Raw genomic sequence first — 12,027 nt, 5'->3', positions numbered from 1 at the left:
CTGGAAATAGCGTTATCGTAAGTGGTATCTACTCGGGCTCTTGAAGTGATCAGGAATCTATTCATCTTAATCAGAGCGGTGTGTCAATTTCTCATTTAAAAGCGTGACGTGCGTGAAGTGCCGACCTATTTCGGGATACGTCCACAACTAAGGCCGACTCAGACAACTAAAGGCTGTCAAGAATGATGTATTCACCGCCTTTCACGTTATTTTGGCATAGGGTTCTAATTAGCCTAGGCACCGATTTCCGCAGGGATGACTTGATGATATTCGAAACCTATCGCAGGATGAATTAAATGATTCATGGCCAGGATTTAAATTGGAAAAACTTTTCTGCAGTTGCTGATAAGCTGTAGAAACTATTTTTCAGTCGAGCCCACATCTACTTGATGACGGACCAGATCAGTTGAAAAGAACTTTCTTTTACCTATTTTGGTTTTCTGAACACTCGTTTTAGATTGCACATTCAAATTTTCAAAAGTAGAACGACTGACAGTTCTATCCCGGGGCATATGCAACTCGTCAGACCGTGTCTCATCTGTACTCAGTGTTAAAAGCTCGGCGAACATCATCTGAAAACCGATGCCGGCTGAACTTACGGTGTATAACTTTAAGAGCGTGACATTCATGGATACGGAAGGGAGAGCAGGCTACACAGCAATATCTAAGAATGTTTCTGACAAAGGAGCTGAAGAGTGTTAAGGAGGGCTGAATTTAGGTAAAGTCGAAGGAGGAACACAGGATAAAATCAGACTTTTCGGGCGCTCGATTGATGTTGACAACGTAGTCAGAATTGAAACGAAGCTTGCCATCGAATATTACACCCAGATCTTGGAATGAGGTCAGTAATGAAAGGGATTGCCTACTAAGAGGGTAGAAAAGTATGTTGGAAAGTTGGAGAGTGTTTAAGCGAATAGCACATCCAGTCGTACTTGCTGACATTCAGTGTCAGTTTGTTAACCGAGAACCAACGGACCGGAGTATAAAAATTGGACTGGAAGAGAGCACACTCCAGCGGAGACGAAACAAAGGCAAATAATTTAAGGTCGTCTGAGTAAAGCAAAACACGGGCAGGTGAGGGTGGAGGCGAGGTCATTGATAACAAACAGGAAGAGTAGGGGGCCAAGTATAGAACTTTAGGGAACACCAGAGGAAGGGGAGAAATAGCGCAAATCTCTACACCACAAGGAAGGAAAGTGCTGGGTTGTTGCAGGTTACTTCTCTTTGAGCAAACGTTCCAGGGTATTCTTATAAGTAAAAGACTCATAGGCGTTTTCCCGCCCTCATCTCTCAATGTAACATTCGAGTTGTGAAGATTGCAAGTGTTCTATGACCTCCAGTAGGAATTTATTAACGATTGCGATTTGGCTCTCACCTTTCTCCTCGGACATAGCAAACTTAGCCAATTTACTAACTTCAAAAATAAAATGTAGACAATAATATTTTCCCTGAGGGGTCGTAAGGGCACATATAGAGAGACCTGTCTGATGTGTGATGATGAACAACCTATTTCCAGCTTTGCTCATCTGTCTTTCCCAAAGTCAGCATCAACATCATCACCATAATTACACAGATTCCAGATTCACAACACAGACATTTGTCAGTAAAATTACGTCATTGTCTAGATATTCTTACAATGTAAGAATCCAACAATTCTGAGTTTCACTAAGGTACTTATTAGACTGTCAAAAATCTTTGAATCAAGAGTCTAGTCATAACCGATACCAACCAGCTGTCCTATAGTTTTTGTTTCAACTAAGACTATCTAGATAGTTGGCGGCCTTTAGTTACTCACAAAAAAAACCCTCAGAACATGCGAGAAATTGCTCATCACCCTCGACAATAAGAAAGAAAGATATAACAAAATTACACGGAAAAAAATAAAAGATACTTTTCGGGAGTACATATAAAACGGCATTGACCTTAAACATCTTTTTCTTGTAGAGAGTATCTTGGATCTTCTGTTAGTCGTGGCAGCAAACTAATTTTGCCAGCTTTGCGTCTGCGAGTCTTCTTCAGTGAAAAGCATAAAAGTCGAGGTTTGAGCACCGCCAAAAAAACCATGTTTTGCAGATCATCTTGATGATGATAATAAAACGGCTTTTACAATTATTTGCACGGGAAATTTACGCTTATGTAAAATGTCGATTTAAAGTGTTAATTGATTCGAGAGTATGCTGAGTTTTTCGGGGTTTGAGATGATATTTTACTTGATGATATGGATATGTTATGCAACCCGAGATGAGTTTAGAATGCAACCTCACTGGGGTAAATTGGAATCCAGAACTCTATATTTAACACAGTTCGATCCAGTTGTTAAAGATTCTTTACTTAAAAGTAGATGTTTTCATGGAGATTTCGCCACAGCATCCAAAGCAGCGTAGTCATGCCATCCAGAAATGACTGGAAATTGCTTCCATTTGAACCTATAGAATTTTCCAAAAAGCTTTCTCACAAAACTGCGCCAAAATTCCCTCAATTATACATACATACATAAATGACTTCTTATTCCAAAGCCAACTACATTCCTGAATCTTCTGATTTATCTTTCATATCCACTCTACTATGATATGTGGTGAAGGTCAGTCAAGTGAATCCAAACATGCACAAAAAACTCGACGTATCTACTTATGTACATATCTTCCAAATAAGATGAAAATTGAGGTGATACTCAAACCTGTACGTGGAATTTAAACAAAGAACTTGTTCAGAATTCATTTTTCAGTGATTTTTGGACATTTGTCATGGTAATTATGGTTCAAGTTGACAGCGAGAAGTGTTTGAGCTAATCAGGTAAAATTAATTGGTTGGTAATGATTACTTTAAATTTGGTGTATGGTAGCTTGTTTACATACCTTTTAAGATGTTTTGATGATTTGATGTGTTTTTGTTATTGGTAAGATTAGATAGTGTTGAAAACCAGTGCCTGGAAAGTAATAGAAAAGAAATATTATTTTAGGATGTAATAGTTTAGATACAGTAGTGTCAATTCGCAACCTTTTTTTTAGAAGATTGTGCAGAATCGTATTAACCATATATAGATATAGAGAAGAGTTTTAGATATCAATTGTACAAAAGGATCGAAAACAAACCCTAAATACAGCTAATATGCTCCATCCCGAAATTAAATTTTGATAAGATCCAAAGTGATATCACACTAAAGTGTAATATCACACTACCATCACTGAACGCGATACAAGCATAACCAAGCATTACAACATTATTTAACCTCAGTGCATCACCAAAGTGATGATGATATTACTCTGGTGGTAAGTAATGTTTTGTAATATTAGCGCTGATGTGATATCACATTACAAAACAACAATAGAAAATCCATATAAATACTTCTAAATGAAGAAATGCTCGTTCGATTCCTTGTTGTTTTCATATGAAAATATCTTACTACAGTATATCGAATTTTTTGCTTGTTTTCTTCTTTTTCGTGATGCCTACTTGGCCTTGCCGTAAATTTTATGCTATGACTATAATAAATACGAGGGAAATATCACTCTAGTGATAAATACTTGATAATATTGGCCACTGAGTGTTAATATTCGATGCTGTGATATATAAGGTGATGTGATATCACGTTACCTCATGAGGTGATGTTTCACCATCTTTATTGTACATTCTGTTGATAATCTTTAAGCTCATAAAGTGTTCGACGCTTGCCTGGTTACAATCTAGTAGTTGCTGAATTTCTTTCTTTCAATATTTAAAAATATTTATCAATGTTTATGTTCTGGTGATAACCTCCGATTGTCCAGGAGCTTGTGATATGTATGTGCTATGGATGCTGAGAACACGACTTAAGTTTGGTTGTCTTTTTGTTTGCGTTAGTTGATTGTCATATGTATCTCCGTCATATATAACGTCGAAAATTGATCTCTAATAGTTAGGTAAAAACGGACATTGGTGTCCCAGTCTCCCTTCGGGGAATAGAATAGAAAAGGGGATTACAGTACAGGAAGAATTAATTCAGAACCAATAAAAAAGAACGGTGTAGTTAATACCGGAGAAAATCACAATTCATTGACGCCATTGCGGGCTTACTTAGAGTTTACTCTCAAAGATCAATCATGACTTGGAGGCTCAAATTCATGAATCTTTAAATGATTGAAAATTCACAACCACGATGAAACTCCCACTCGGAGTCAACCGCAAATAAACGGCTCGAGAGCACACCCCCAAGAATGCCCCTGGTTCCCAAGGTACCAGATAATCTCTGGGGAAGCTGCCTGGTAAGAATCACTTCAGATGAAAAACACATTATCGAGCACAAGAAAAAATACAGGAAAAATTTCGACTTTGGACTTCAAATTCCTGAGAGATTTCATTTTCCATCGTTATTTGGTATGTAATTTTGACAACATAGTTCCAAAAATCTTTTCCGAGGAGTACTATTTTCGTCACTATAAGAGGATAAACTTGCTGGCCTGAAATAACAAGCTATATAAAGACGCAACAGAGGAGTTGATGGGAGACATGGACCAAATTAAAAAATTTTAGGCTGACAGGGGCTACTAGCCGTTTAACTAAAAGCTACCCAGATTGAAACAGCAGAAATCATAGGGGCACCTGTTCCGCCATCCACTCGAGAAGAAGTCAAGGATGCCGCAAAGAAAATTGCTAAATAACAAAAGACCCGATGTGGATGGGACACCTACAGTGTTACTAAAAGCTCAAACCGGGGGACTCAACCCACATAAAAATTTGCAAGCTGGAGTGGCAGTCCATATATAGCGAATGAGGACCGGACAAATTTCCAAACGCCCACTCAAAGGGAAGATGCATAAAAACGCCCGAAGAGTCCTGAAACCGATGGGAGGACTCAACTGACAACGCGTACTGCACGTCATCCCTTTTTAAAGGTATTACTTCCCCTATTGTGTTATAACCGCTCGGATCTTTGCACGAGACGCTCGTTCAGTCGAGAACAGTCATGGCGAGGTCTTCGGGATGCCAAGAATCAACAGCGGACTATAGAGCCATATAAGAACAAGATCAGTATTAGCTTTAGAAATACATACCCAATTTGATTGAGTTGCACTTTTGAAAAATGGGTGAAGTCGGCAAGCTAATGTGGGGATTTTTTCTTCCCAAATTCCTAATCTTTCCTCTGCGTGCGTCGTTTTAATGCTACCAGCTCACATGACTATGGCTGCTGTGGGAAACACAAAGGAAGCGAAAGCCAGCCGCGTTTACAAAGGATAAGAGTTCCGCCATCCTGCAACGAGAGATTTCTTCGAAGTCCCCAAACACTTATTCACCTATTCATATCCTGATCCTAGTTAGAGCTGGGCAATCGCAAGGAAACTGCCTGAGATTTCTCCCTCTTCCTTGCAAGTTTGTTGAAGTCAATGGTTATCAGATGCTGCATATACTTTGACGAGTATTTGATTTTGAGATTGTGAGGCAAGAGAAATATAAACAACGGCCTACGTGATAATACGGTTTTGTAGAGAATCCTGCACACGTACAGACGGTATCCACTATGGGCAGTGAGAAAGTAGTTGAGATTATAATTAATCTCACCATGCTTTTGAATCAATCTGAGACAGTCCTGAAGGCAAAACACACCCTTACGGCTGCTCTTATGTAGATTAAGTATGTCATGGTGGGTAATGTTAAATAGCAGTGAGCCCAATACGGATCCCTGAGTACATCTGCGTAGACAACGTGCTCTTTGTACCCATCATTGGTGTTATTACAGAGCCTTCTTCCATATAAAGCTCCAATGGGCCAGATTGAATACATTTCTCACGTCTACGAAATATTTACTGGTGCTACCCTTCAATGAATTGCATCCTTGTTCAAGCCAGTAACCAATTTGGAGGCATCTTGGAAGCCTTAGTTCCGGCCTAGTCAAAAATGCAATAGTCCTTCGGAATGCAACCAAAAATAACTTGCAAAAGTGCAAAGTGGACAACGGTTGTCTGGAATTTCTCGTGGGTCCAAAAAACGTGTCTGGCCCAGACTGTGGAAATGCAAGAATTTTCACGCTACGATTCCAGCAACGGGAGATAGCAAGGAAAATCTGCCTACGGAAAGGGTTGCCGAAATCCAAGAAAATTCAAAACTTCCATGACCCCCGGGTCGACAGAATGGCTAAAAATGCAAAATCGTCGGATATCCGCGGGCAATACTTTGGTCGGCAAAATTTACAAGCTACGATGTCGCGAGAGCGAGACGTCGCATAAAATCCGCTGAAATGGAGGCCACGAAAATCGAAAATTTCCACGACTCCGGCGTCGACAAAATCGCCAAAAATGCAAAACCGGCGAATTTTCGCGGGCAATACCTCGACCGAAAAGGGATGTAGCCGAGATAGCCAAAGGCGGTCCAGACTGCGGAAATATAAGAATTTTCCGCAACGATTCTGGGAACCCCGGGAATCGAGGAAAATCCGCCGCCAGAAAAGCTGGCCGAAATCTAAGAAAATTAAAAATTTCCACGACCCCCGGGCCGACAAAATGACCAAAAATGCAAATTCGTCGGATATTCGCAGGACCGACCCAAGCCTCGACAAAAAGGTAAAAAATGCAAAATTGGCATATTTCCGCGGGTCAAATTGCGGAAATGCAAAATGTCCAAGAAAATCCCCCGCCGAAGAGGCTGGGAAACTGAAAATTTTCACGACAAAGTGGCCAAAAATGCAAAATCGGTGAATTCCCTCGGGGGATATCTTGACCGAAATGGGAGGGGGCCCAGATTGCAGAAATGCAAGAATCATCACGCTAAGACGTCGGCAATGCGAGATATCGAGAAAAATCCGTCGCCAGAGAGGCTGCGACAAAATGGGCAAAAATGGAGACTCGGCGGAATTCCGTGGGCGATAGCTTGATCGACGGGGAAGGCGGTCTAGATTGCGTAAATGCAAGAATTTTCACGCTAAGATGCCGGGAACGCAATATATCGAGGAAAATCCGCCGTCGCAGAGGGTGGTCAAAATGCAAGAAAATTCAGAATTTCCACGAGCTCCTGGTCGACAAAATGACCAAAAATGCAAAATCGGTGGATTTCCGCGGAGGATACCTTGATTGAAATGGGAGGCTGCCCAGAATGTGGAAATACAAGAATTTTCACGCTACGATGTCGACAACGGGAGATACCACGGAAAATCCGCCGTTGGAAAGGGTTGCCGAAATCCAAGGAAATTCAAAATTTCCACGACCCAGAAAATGCAAATTCGGCGAATTTCCAGGGGCGATACCTTGATCGAAGGGGAGCTGGCCCAGGTTGCGGGAATTCAAGAATTTTGACTATGCAGTGCCGGGAACGCAAGATGTCACGGAAAATTCGCCGGCAGAGAAGGTGGCCAAGAAAATTGAAAATTTCCGCAACCCCCAGGCCAACAAAGTGGCCAATAATGCAAAATCAGTAGATCTCCGCGGGGAAACCTTGATTGAAAGGGAAGGCGGCGCAGATTGCGGAAATGCAGGAATTTTTACGGTTCGATGCCGGGAAGGCGAGATATCAAGAAAAATTCGCTGCGGGAGATGATGGCCGAAACCCTAGAAAATTGGCAATTTCCTCGAGCCAGGGTAGACCAAACGACCAAAAATGCAAAATTGTCGAATTTTCGGCGAGCGATACCTTGATTGAAAGAGGAGGCAGCAACTACTGAAAATCATCAGTCGGACGGGTTGCCAAAATCCAAGTAAATTGAAAATTTCTGGGACTCCTGAGACTACAAAATTACCAAAATTTACAAATCGGCCGATTTTCGCGGGAGATACCTTGATCGAAAGAGGGGAGACGACGCAGATTGCGGAAATCCAAGAGTTTTTAAGCTAGAACCGTCGGAAACGCGAGATATCGCGCAAAATTCGCTGCCGTGGCGGCTGGCTGACATCCACTAAAATTGAAAATTTTCACGACGTAAAATCGGCGGACGATACCTTGAACGAAAGAGGAGGCGGCCCAGATTGCGAAAATGCAAGAATTTTCACGCTACGATGCAGGGAACGCGAGATTCCGGGGAAAATTCGCCGCCGGAGAGGCTGGTCGAAATTCAAGAAAATTGAAAGTTTCCACGACCCGCGGTCAACAAATATACCAAAAGTACAAAATGACCAAAAATACAAAATCGGTGGATTTCAGCGGGCGATACCTTGATCGAAAAGGGCAGCCGGCCCCGATTGCGGAAATTCAGGGATTTTCAGGTTACAATGCCGGGAACGTGAGTTATCACCTAAAATCTGCCGTTGAAAAGGTTGGCCAAATGGCCATAAATGCAAGATGGTCGGATACCCGCGGGCGATACTTTGAGCGAAAGGGAAGGGGGTGCAGGTTGCGGAAATGCAAGAATTTCCAGATATCGCGGAAAATCCGCCGCCGGAAAGGCTGGCAGAAATTTAAGAATATTGAAAATTTCCACGACCCCCGGGGGTCGACAAAATGACCAAAAATGCAAAATCGCGGAATTCTTCGTGTGATACCTTGATTGAAAGGGGAGGCGGAAAACCAAGAATTTTCAAGCTACAATGCCGGGACCGGGAGATATCGAGGTAAATCCGCCGCAGGATTGGCTGGCCAAAATCCAAGAAAACTGAAAATTTCCACAACCCCCGGATCGACAAAATGACCAAAAATACAAAATCCGCGGAATTTCGCGGGGGATGATTTTATCGAAAAGGGAGGCGGTTCAAATTGCGGAAATGCAAGAATTTTCACGCTACGATGCCGACAACGAGCGATACCACGGAAAATCCGCCGTTGCAAAGGGTTGCCGGAGTCTAAGGAAATTAAAAATTTCCAGGAGGTGACCAAACATCGTCAGATTTCCTCTGGCGATACTTTGATCGAAAGAGGAGGCGGCCCAGATTGTGTAATTTGTACGCTACAATCCCGAGGACGCGAGATATCGCGAAAAATCCGCCATTGTGGAGGCTGGTTGACATGCACGAAAATTGAAAATTTTTACGACCCCCGACAAAATGATCAGAAAATGCAAAATCGGCGGACTTCAGCGGCGGTACCTTGAACGAAAGAGGAGGCGGCTCAGATTATGGATGTGCTAGAATTTTAACGCTATAGCAATATACTACTGAAAATCGTCAGTTGGAAGGATTGGCAAAATCCAAGAAAATTTCTACGACTCCCGGGTCAACAAAATTACCAAAAATGCCAAACCGTCGGATTTCCGCGGGCGAACCTCGATTGAAAGGCGAGATGGTCCGGATTCTGGAAATGCAAGAGTTTTTACGCTGGAACACCAAGTCTTGGAACACTCAGAGATAAGGAACGTAAGGTACACGGGTCTTTGGTGGTAAAGTGTGAGGAAAACCTGGTAGGAGGACTGCATTGTGAGGAGTTTTTATTGTGTATGGCTTCTGGTAGTTGCAAGGACATATTTTCTTGCTCGTTATTCATCGAAACTAATTTTATGTGTTAAATGAATGAAAATGGAGGACGAAGGTAGGGTTTACCAAAATAGACGACTCTGGATCGGAATTTCATTTTGGATTCTCTCGTACATGGAGATGGTAATTAGTCCTTTCATCGTTTTTGATTGGGCCAAACGTACTAGGGCAATAGTCCTAGGTATTTGTAGATTGCATCGTTTCTAAAATGGGAAGGGCCGCGACTACTTCAAAAGGGACCACCACAAAGGTTTCATGGGATAGAGAATATTAGTCCATTCTAACTCTGAGTTATTTTACTTGCGCTAAATTTGAGTACTGCTAGGGTACCTAGAGATAACCAAGGAATGAAATGCATTCTCATGGTTACATTTAATTAAAGCCCGGACTTGAACTGCTCAACTTCCTGTACTTACTCAGATACTTTAAATTAAACCTCGGAAATCGTTAAATTCCAAAAAACATTTCCAATGCAGGAATAAATCCCACATGGACCTGACTCTGTATAACATTTTACTCCCTGCAGGATGTTGTAAATTTTATATAAGCAGAATCCGCAAATTTACTCCTCACTTTATAGGCGATACAATATATGAGCAGTTATGGTCCGACTATCTCCATTTATGCAAGCATTCACAGCTACGTATCTTGTAAACCGAACATTTACTATGCATTTCCATTTTCATTTTTAACTTCAGTTTTCAGGTTTTTTTTTTTTATTGTTTTGATTTAAGTTTTGCGCGTTGGTTGTTTTCGTTGATGGAAGCCGGGAATTGAAATCCCAACAGGAATCCTGTACTCATTCAACCCGTCGTCTGTCAGTTTATTTGCCATCTGACGAGGGTAGTCACGTCAAATAACATTTAATCTTTAGACTTTAGAGTAAAAGCTGGACAAATAAATATGCAAAATGTATTTATATATGTGCTCGCTTACATCAGAGTTGAACTGGTTGGTTGGTGGTATGACAGTGGACTCGGGTTTAAGGGGGTACACACTCCGGGAGATGGGAAATGAAAAATGTTTTGAGCGTATGGGTACAGTTTGTTGATAACAAATTGCTTTGAAAATGATGGATTAATAATGTAGGACTTGAGATTATGATGCTGAAAGCCGAGGAAGGGACTGTTGTTCGTCCTTCGAGTGATGTTGACTAGTGGACTTTGGAGATCTAATTATTTCAGCTTATCTCGCAGTATTCAAATACTAATTGGACTTTTCCTGGAAGGTTAATGTACTAATTCTTCGTGAATCGGTTTAATATGCTCTCCTGGATTTCAGCCCTTTTTATGTCAAGAGAGCCTTACAGCTCATTTGGAGGAATTAAGAAGGACCTGCAGCAGTGGAAGGTTATTGCAAACAGCACATGACGTTTCATCTTATTCCCTAAAGTCATCCAAACAGAGGATTATTTTGCTCTCAGCACGCACCATTAAAATCTCTGAAATCCCAATTTCCATTTTTTTTTTCGCACAAAAGAACATGTACATGGGAGGATGCCTGTAAAAAAAAAACACAAAAATCTAGAAAAGAAGCACCTTTGTGCATCTCGTGCTGCAGACATTTTTTCAAGTAGCTCGTATCCTAATTAAAAAAGGAGGAGCTCAGAGTGATGATGGCACCAGGAGTGAACGGTATAATAGGAAACGTGAACGCGAATATGGAGAGGTTGATAATATGCATATGCGGGCGTGTATGGTAGTATTCCGGGAAATATCTCACTCTGAAAGTAGCCACTCTATATTTTCTGTGTGCCGTTTTCATATTTTTTTCAACGCCTTTTTAGGCTCTTTTTCTCTGACTTTTCTGAAGAAGTCGTTAAACTCTCCCCACCCCGGACATTTTCGAGCGCTCTGGGATGCTTTTAAGGCCATTTCCATATGTGGGCTTCAGATGATGGATAAAAATCATCGTCATATCTGAAAGGTTGAAGTGGTGCGTTGTTTCGGAGTTCAGGGTACACAGTGGCAGTTTTAAATTATTTCCATGATATCATGTCATGGATTTCCCACATACTTTGCACTAGGCAAGCATCAGATAAGTGTTTTATGGTTCACGTTCCCATTCAAAGCATTTCTTTACTTAACTTCATGAAGTTTACTTTCATTTATGTCCTCTCCGTACCTATCTGGAAATGATATCCTCAACCTCTGTTCCATTTGCGACTTCAGCAATCGCAACTTCCCTCGCAAGGGTGATGTGAACAATCTTTTGATACTTGCACATTGCTCAAGTTCATGAGATACTATCACTAAAATGTAGTACGTGGGTGGAAGAAACTAATTCAAAAGAGACTTTTCAAACGCGTGAAGGGTTCCTATGGATAGGCGCACTACACCCACCTGAGTGCCATTCTCTTTTTGCCCTCGACAGATGCACATAAAGCATTGCAGTCGCCAATTAATTTTTTAGTGCTTCCTGCATCTTTTCGTCTACACCTAGTTCAAGTAGACGAACCGACTTGGCCACTAAAATTCACAACGTGCATTCAGGAAACGATAATTTTCTGGCATCGATAAACTCGGCAACCATCTCCTGGAAAGCGTCATGTCCTTTTCGACGATAAATCTCAATTTCACGTCAAACAAAGCGCTATGTACTCAGAAAATCTATTTTAGAAATATTCTTGCGAAAGCTGTAAAGCTAATAAATTGTCTTACAA

The 12,027-nt window shown here is 41.4% G+C and overlaps 1 protein-coding gene across 5 annotated transcripts in view; it reads right to left on the bottom strand.

The window, feature by feature from the left end:
* LOC119650581 overlaps positions 1-2,926 on the bottom strand; it is a 235,885-nt gene extending 232,959 nt beyond the window's left edge. For 3 of the 5 annotated variants that reach the window (XM_038053406.1, XM_038053410.1, XM_038053411.1), the window contains exon 1: positions 2,856-2,926. The gene's annotated coding sequence lies outside the window, so the exon portion shown is untranslated. The remainder of the gene's footprint in view (positions 1-2,855) is intronic. The other 2 variants (XM_038053408.1, XM_038053412.1) reach the window with 2 other exon arrangements.
* Positions 2,927-12,027: the final 9,101 nt, after the last annotated feature.

Source organism: Hermetia illucens, chromosome 3 (assembly GCF_905115235.1).
Source record: "Hermetia illucens chromosome 3, iHerIll2.2.curated.20191125, whole genome shotgun sequence".
Taxonomy (NCBI): domain Eukaryota; kingdom Metazoa; phylum Arthropoda; class Insecta; order Diptera; family Stratiomyidae; genus Hermetia; species Hermetia illucens.
This window is presented reverse-complemented; position numbering and strand designations above follow the sequence as displayed.